The sequence below is a fragment of the Dermochelys coriacea genome, chromosome 2 (genome assembly GCF_009764565.3).
Source record: "Dermochelys coriacea isolate rDerCor1 chromosome 2, rDerCor1.pri.v4, whole genome shotgun sequence".
In the NCBI taxonomy this organism is placed as follows: domain Eukaryota; kingdom Metazoa; phylum Chordata; order Testudines; family Dermochelyidae; genus Dermochelys; species Dermochelys coriacea.
The window spans coordinates 230078130-230087357 of record NC_050069.1 but is presented as its reverse complement, the minus strand read 5'-3'; positions in this window follow the sequence as shown (position 1 = coordinate 230087357).

Sequence of the window (9228 nt, the reverse complement as noted above, 5' to 3'; positions counted from 1 at the left end):
GAATTGAAAGCTTGAAAGATAAGAGTTTAAAAATTTGATTGTTTTCACTTTGCTTGAAAACTCCCCCCCAGTTGTCCTCTTTTTTGCTATCAAATGCTGCGATCATCATATAGCTCATCAAAAAATCAATCTCAAGTCGAAGAACTTTAGCCAACTTCTCAATGTCAAATCATTCCACTTCCTTGTCCAGTGAGAGGATGACATTTGTCTGCAAACTGGTACCTTGAAATTGTATCATTTCTCAAGGCATGTGATCCATCTTGACAATGCCTATCTGCTTCCTCCTCACATTTTCCACTAATACACAGAGATTTTATGCAAAATAGTGTGTGCTGATTGTCCATAGAACTTGTTATTTCCTTCTTTTTAGTTTAGAATGAAAACCCTCCATGATACAGTCTAGTTCTGTGTAGTTGGCATCGTTGAATTCTAGGTTTTTGATTGCCTAATAAAATATTGCCATCAGGGTTATGCAGGAAGTAAATGTAACAAAGAGAAGAGATTCCTGATCATCTTTACTGAAGGCTTCCCACAGAATCTGGCACATTCTTTCCCTCTCCCTCCCCCCCCCCACCATCAAAATATACCTTTAATGCAGGCCAGGGTAAGACTTATTCTATTGCAGCAGATGGGACAGCCACTTTGTTGGTACATTAGAGCATAAGCTTTCGTGAGCTACAGCTCACTTCCGATGAAGTGAGCTGTAGCTCACGAAAGCTTATGCTCTAATAAATTTGTTAGTCTCTAAGGTGCCACAAGTACTCCTTTTCTTTTTGCGAATACAGACTAACACGGCTGCTACTCTGAAATTTGTTGGTACATGACATAGAAATTCCTTATTCTCAATTTCTACAAAGTAAACAAAATGAACAAAGAGATTCTCTCTCTGTAGTGGAGGAAGAGAACTGTCGAAATGCTTTCACAATAAGACATTCTCCATCAAAACTCAAAGCTTTCATTCCATTTTTAATGGTTATGAATTACATGGCACTTATATCCAATCTGAATCATTCTTCTCATTCAATTGTTTCAGCTTCTCATAAGCTGACCTGTGTTTCACAAAATTATCTAAGGCATTATCAGTTATAGAAGACAACACACAGTTTATACTAAAGCCATTTTCTTCTATAATGTTTGACATATGTGCAGCAATGGCATCACTTGTCTGATTGTTACCATGGTAAAAAGCAAGCCATTTTTAATCCCTTCAGTCTTTGAAAAATAATGAACAGTTACTGGGAAAATCTTATTTCCCTTCTTTGAGGCATCCGTTCCAATTAAGAAAAAAAAAACATTCAAGATCATTAACTAAGAATGCCTGTGATTTCAGCACCAGAGCATTCTCAGTAATGCTAGCTGCTTTTGCACATTTACAAGACATTTTTGTTTGCAATTTCTGAATCCACTAGAAAATTTGGAAGCAATTTGTTACCACAACCTTGACTAGAATAAGAGCTTGTCTTCACTGCGGGTTAAATTGGTGCTGCTGCATTCGATGCACCGGTGTTGATTTATCAGGTCTGGTGAAGACGCAATAAGCTGATGGCAGAGCGCTCTCCCGTCAACTTAAATACTCCACCTCAATGAGAGGCAGAAGCTATATCAACGGGAGAGCATCTTCTGCCAACTTAGCGTGGTGTAAACACTGAGGTAAGTCGATGTAAATTACATTGACTTAAGTTACGTAACATACATAACTTAAGTTGCATAATCAACATCGACTTACCCTGCAGCGTAGACATGGCCTAACTTTACTGATGAATCACACCATGGTAAATTTCTCCTATTTCTGCTACTGTCACTAGATTTTCCTGAGGTGTGTCCTTTTTTGTAAAATAGAATGTAATTGGAAGTGTTCATTTCTGATTTTTCACAGTGTCTTTGTGTTTCATACATTCCACATGAATGGAACTGGGTTTCTCCCCTCATGTTTAGTAGAAAATATATGATGACACAAAATGCATTCAACCATAAATTCATCAACTTTGCAAAGCCAATTTTTATACTTACACCTGTCATCATTGTAAGTACAGTAGTACATTTTCCTTTACAAAAATTCTTTCACAGCTGAAGATTTGAAGACCCATTGCCAAAATCATCCAGTTTAAAAAGTGGAGCTGTTCCTTTTGAGAAAGCAAAATGCTGTATTACTCGTGAGTATGATGGGTGGTGTTTGCTGGTGGTATTTCCTAGTGTTTAGGGGTTAAAACATCCACCTGCCACAACTCTAATCTTTCTCCTGCGCCACTGTCACACCCTGTGAAAGTCTGTCTTTTCATGGGGATTGACCCAACTCTCCAGTCAGGTCACCAATCAGTCTTTTCTGCCCCTGGTGTCACAGGGTTCCAAGAAAGATTGAACCCCTCCAGCTTAGGGACAGTCTAGAAATGAGGGTTATCATGCCCCTCTTAACAAGGTAGGGGAGCCTGAGCCCTTCCACTCCACTGACCTCCAGCCCAGGGACCTATAAGACATACCAATATGTCTTTTTTGCTCCAAAAGGAGGTTTCTGCAGCATCCTTCTCCAGGAGCTCTCAAGGTAGGTCCCTTTTGCTGCCCTGTCAGGCCCCTTCTGAGCTGTCTGGCTCCCTGTTAAGCTCCACCTCCAGCCAGAGCATGCTCTGCAGTTGCAGCTGGGAGGAGTTAAATTGCTTCTTAATCCCTTCAGTTCCAGTGAGGGGTTTATATGCCCCATCACAGTGAGGCAGAGTTATGTTTGGTCACTATGAGACAGCACTGATTTTATGTTAGCTACATAATGTAAATCTTAGCATCAGTACACCAGTAAGATGGTTGAGAGAGGACAAGTGGTGCATTGTCTTGACATTTCAAACAGTGGCTGAATTATAACATCTCCAGGAAAATATAAAACTAACCAGCAATTGATGAGCTTGCCTAGTTCAGTTCGTAATGCATGAGACTCTTAATTGTGTAGCTGTGGGTTCAAGCCCCCTGTTGAGTGAATTGCTTTTTAACTCAAGATTGTATATTCTTCTAAAAGATCTGCTCTAGGTACTATTTTGGGGATGTTCTATGGGCTGTGTTATGCAGGAAGTCAGACTAGAAGATCACACTGGTCCCTTCTGACCTCAAAATTTATGAATCCATGTAAGATAAATCTGATTCACCAATCAGAGTTCATTTTGAGAATCCCCCATGATTTTTCTCTCAGGTTGCTCACAGCACTGTCTGGGAGATCAATCTTTAATTCCTAGAGGGCTGGAAACCCTAGGACAGTCCCAATTCCCTGCTAAAAGCCTTACCTGCCATGTCCCAATTCCAGCAATGCTATGCTAGCATCTTGATGTCCTTTACTCCCCAGACTCCTCTCCCACAGCTTCATCCCCTGCAGGGGTCCAGAGATTCCCCTGTGAACTGCCAGGCATTCCAGGGTCCTCACCATACCCTCCTGGTCCAAACCATGGCGGGACCCATAAAGAGGCACACTTCTATCTCCACCCCCTCCAATTCCCTTGAGCTTCCTCCAGCCCCCTTCTTTCAGTGGCCTTTCTTAGCACCCTCTGCACATCTCCTGGGCCATACTGTGGCACTGACCTGCACATGCAGAGCAGAAGGTGTAGCAAAAGAAGCACCAACATCTAAGTGCCTAGCTACAGAGCCCACAGATTCCTCCACCATCAACTTCCTCCCAGCCAAAGGAGGGTAGGTGCCTCAGAGGTCAGTTAACACAATGGTGTTAAGTGGAGGGGGCCACACCCAATTAAAGATGAGTCCCAGGTGTGGGAGGAGCTGGACAGTCTCTGCAAAGATGGGAAATCCAGAGTAGGAGAAGAAAATCCATAGTCCCTCTCTGGGCAGAAGAGAGCAGAGGAGCTTCAGGAGGGAGTTTACATACTGGACCTAATAGAAGAGGACAGCAGGGGTAAAGGAGACTCCTGAAAGGGGCCTGAGAGAAGGCAAACCCAGAGGCAGAAACCCTTGTGGATAGGCTGAAGATGAAGATCCAGATGAGGACAAGACACCAAGGAGGTAAGCCCTGAAAGTCTGCATTCTTCGGAAGACTATAGAGCTGGGGAGGATCCAGGATATTTAAAAGCCCAGGCCTGGGGAAGGGGCAGAATTGTCCTTTGGTATTTCTTGTCTCACTTTGGATTTGACTTAAAATACTCTAGTGAGAAGGTGTGGGGCCACCACTCGGACAGAAGAGTTGAATGGAAGAGCCAGGGCAGAATATATCATCTTGATTCCCGGTGTCAAGTGGGACACTGTTCTTTTGGGAAATTGATATCCCAGAAGGGGAGAGATTTTTAAAGTGACCTGAGTCACAAGAAGAGAGACCACTGCAGGGCTGGAGCACCCATCAGAAGGGGGTGCTAGGTGATGAATGAGCTGCTTCCCCATGCCCTGCCACGAGGAGGAACACTTGCAGTGAGTGCACTCTTTTATACTAGGAAAATCCAAGTTAGCCGGGAAAGGAATCTCAGTGGAAAAGTTAAAAGTGGGAATATTTTCTGTGGTGACGTGCTCAGACAGAGAACTGTGTGCACTAGAACCTCACTCCTCTACATGTAACTAAACAACTTTTCTTACAATCTCAAAAAAAGTTTCCCTCCCCCACCTCTCATTACTAAGATTTCAAAACATACCACAGAATATCTGCTATACTATGAATATTCTCTTATGCTATCGTAAATAATTGAAACTGACTAGACCGCCATAATAAGGCCTCAATGTAGCTTTTTATCAAGTGCTCCCTACAAGGTACCTCATCCCTTCAGCTCCCACTAAGGCCAAAGGTAATCCCAGGTGCTCAGCACATCAGAGAAGACTCCCAGCATTTAACAAGATCAGGTTATAAATGAACAAATGACCTCTTGGTGGTGCATTCTCGTTGTGTTATTATTCTAATTGTTTATTTAATTACTAACTTGCAAAATTCATTCATTCCCGCTGGATCTACCTGAGATGGGAATCAATGAGTTTCCTCTGTAATTAAGAAGAAATTGGATAAATAGAAGGAGCACAGTGTAAAGTGAGCTAATGATCAAATACCAGCTGTTTAAATGCCTCATCTCAGAAAGTAGGGCCAAATCCACAGCTGTTACAGATCATGTTGCTCCAGTACTTCCATGTTGATGATCTTCAGCAAGTTTTGTTGCAATGTGCCTGTGACACCCCTCTGAAGGATGCTATATGAAAGTATTCTTTCTTTGTTCGGCAACTAACAGTTTTATTACAACAAGGAATAAATTCAAAAGATTAGGTGGGGGTGGTCTACAGAAAAATATTGTTTGAATAAATATTTGATAAAAAGACCATTTTGGATCTCAGGGGATTTAGAAAATCGAATATAGAGGTAATAGAACAGTATGGAACCAAATTCAATCCAGGCAAAAAAGGACGCAAGTCCATTGAAGATTCCATGGTGATGGGTGACCTTATAAAAATCTAGATAGATACATGTAAGTGGTGTTTCAAAAGCTGAATTTTACCCATTGTCTTATACCTTCAGGGTCATTTCAAATAACAGTAACCTGTCCATTCAAGGGCAGCAAATCACTCTCAGTTTACACACATGTCTAGTGCTGCAATGGTTGGGCCACATATGAATTTACTAAGTTTTCATAAACTCTAGGTGCTATAACTTACCAGAGGGTATATTTACTTTATCTCAGATATACTTTTGTTTCTTCTCCATTAAAAAAAAAGACTTGATTAACTGTCTGTCCTTAGTTGTGTTCTGTATCAACATACAGGCCAACTTTTTCTCTCGTTGAGATCTAAAGTTGGATATCTAAATCCATAATTAGTCATCTAAGTAAGTGGCCTGTTTTTCAGAGGTGAAGTCCATGGAAGCTGTGAATGCTCATTATTTTCAAAGGTAAGGCCAATGGGCTTGGGATGAATGATATTTTTCACTGAGTCTCCTACTCAGCTCCCCCTCCCCTAGAGGACAGCTACTGGGGCTGCTTATCAGGAGGTGCTGCCTGGTAAGTATGGCTCCAAAGGAGCTGTGCTACAGTGGAACCAGGAGAGGGCCTGTCAGGGAACAATCATAGTATAAAGATACAGGGTTGCTATGCAGAGGACTCTGCCCTCCCACAGATCTGGATTTGATGTGAGCCCAGCAATCTTTTCCATGGTGGAGACAAATCCTGCTTCTGCAACTAGAGGATGTGGAGAATCTCTACAAGGGATGTCTTTGGACCTTTCCTTCCTCAGAACCCCTCTGTCGCAATAGGCTTTCCCACCAGAGAGAATGATCTGGCTCCAAGAAGCAGATTAAAATAAGATTCATTGAGCAATGCATAGAGAAGGAAATGACTTAGAGGTTGTATTAACACTACTATTAACTCACTTTTTGTGGGCATTGCAGCAATGAATCTCGAGGAGGGATCTGAAGGAGAAGAGGGTGGTGGCAGGGCAAAATGGATATTTTGTGCAATTTGGCCTTTGGTTTATTTTTTGTTTTGGAAAGTCAAAGGTTAAATCCGTATTGTTACAATTATAGGGGAGCACCAGCTCCACTGTAGTTAAGGTTGAGCAGAACTTTCTCTATAAAGGTTGACTCTTCTAAGGGTAAGTTCTACATTGAAGTGAGGGGTGCGAATGGCAGCCTATGTAGACTTACTCATGCTAGCTCTATTCTAGCTAGCTTGCTAAAAATAGAAGTGAGGATGCCAACGTGCAGGCTTCAGCGCTAGCTGCACAAGCAAGTATGTACCCATGTGGGTCAGACAGGCTTGTGCAGCCTGCATTGAAGCCCACACCTCAGCATCCTTGCTTTTATTTTTAGCTAGCTAGCTAGAGTACAGGAAGGCCAGATACAGCTACATAAACAGTCATTCATCTCCCCCCCACCGCCACCCAGTTACAGTGTAGACATACCCAAAATGCTCTAAATCTGCATGCAAACTCAGATTGTCTTGAAATATGCTATTCCTTATTGGGTGCTGGGTAGTGATGGTGGTCCACATTTGAGGTCATTTGAGCATGGAATTCCAGAGATACAGTCCCCTCTCTGCCCATCATTTTACAAAATCAACAGCTTCTTGCAACTATTTTGTGCACGACTGGGACTCAAACCATGTCTCCAATCGTCTCCCCATTAAGCTTGGTCAGCCAACATTTACCTCCACTAGTGCATGGCCCTCACTGCCCCTTTGGCGAAGCAATAGTGAAAATGTTATTAAAGGAAGAGTTTGTCTGTCTAGACAGGTATGTACCAAAACTCTCAGGCCAGAGAGATTAAGACATGCATGTGAAGCAAGACTAGGCAAGAGGGTTTACAGGCAGACCACTTTCAGATTACATGGGTGGCTCGAGGGGACATGCTGTGGCCACTGAACGTGAGCTACACGCATGCACTGTAAATTCAAACCCTATCCTTGGCAGGAAGTTGAGAATGACTTGTAGGCATTTTGCAACAATCTATTTGAAATAATCGCTATGTGAGGTGTGAACTGCCTCGGTAGGTCTCAGTAGGGTGTTAATTCTAAAGCCTAACAACTATTTAAATGTCAATGCTTTCAGCTATTTCACTGCTGGTGAGGGGAATCATGAAAGAAAGGAGGTCTTTAATATGCAAATCTTTACATCTCCTGAGTGGCATATAATTATAGTGTCACTCTGGGTGGAGTATGGATTGTAGACAAAGCCTTTAAGAGTAGCACCACTAATTTCCAATCTGACCCCCCAGCTAGTATAGGAGTGATGGAATCAAAGTCTGCCTTGAAGACAGAATCAAAGTTTGCCTGTGGCAACACAGAAGAAACACTGTATTAGCAGAATAAGCTAAAGGACATCAGTTCTAATCATGAGAATCATGAAGTTCTAGTTTGTCCAATGCATCTGTCAAATGCTGAGTGATACAAGAATAATTATGTAGGATATGTCTACAATGGAGGGTGTAATTTCCAGCTCAAGGAGCCATACCCATGCTAACTCTGATTGATTTAGGATGCAAACAATAGAAGTGTAGCCGTGGAAGAGTGAGTGGTGGCAGTGACTCACACCACTGCAGCTACACTTCTATTGTTAGCATGCTACCCAAACTAGATCTGAAATTACACCTCCACCTCAATGTGTAGAATTACCCCTACTGGCTTCTAAAATGTCTTAATGAGATAGGAAGGGGAGAGTTAGCTGGAAATGGCTGCAGGGGAGGGAGAGCAGGTTGCAGGGAGCAGTGTAGGAGAGACGCCATTTTTCTCTCACATGCTTAAAGTTGTTGTAACTAACATGGAATAAAAAATTGTCACAATTTTGAGCCATAGACCATGTGATTTCTCTCTCTGGCCAGTCAGAACTCTACCCTCCAAATAGTTCAAAGCACAACCATTATCACTATTCTGCTATAAAAATATACAGGAGGGAGGAGGAGCACTTAGGAATCACATAGCTAGTGCCTCAGCCACAAATCTATGTGATAACTACAACTGTCTAAATGAACACTAACTCCTATAAAAGAACCTAGGAAATTCACTGACAAAAAACTTTTCTTGTGCCCTTTGAAAATGCTGAGTTCATAAAAACTCAGACCTCTGAAAATCAGGAAATAACATTAAGGTAAATTCAGACTTACACATCTAAAGCAGGAAATACGGAGCTAAAGTACAGGCCAAAACAACCTTAACTCTGCCATCTTTGAGCAAAGTGCCAACATGCCCATGAAACACATAACTCACACTCATTCTTGTCAGATAGTCCACATCGCTAAGGGAATAGGACACACAGCCGCTGTAGGACAGACTCTAATGCCCTCTCTTTGCTAAGGCAAAACTTGTGTTTTGGTGCACTGGACAGGAGCCACCTACACCTGCTTTACACTCAAATACTGAGCCTACTCCACATAAATTAGCCCACGCCTGCTATATTTTACAACCCCTTCGCTGTTACACACAGGTTCCATCATACATCACACTTTCATTTATCCTTTTCCACACCCACACACCATTCTTATATCTCATCTCACTGCTGACAGTCTCCAGGGCAAGAAGACTCTTGGGCCCAAATACTGATGTATGCTACACAACTCAACACTGAAAGGAGGCAAACTGCATTCCCCAGTGTACATGTGGACCTGTTTCTTTTCATCACACACACAGGGTGAGGGGCAGGCAGATGCACTCAGACACCTAAACCCTTGAGGGGCAGGATTCCCCCCATTTATCTCATATCACAGTCACAGCTCTGCCAGGTTTCCCCAGCTAATCTCCCCATCATTCAATACAGCTACATCTAACTCGGAGAACACAGCTGGAGTGC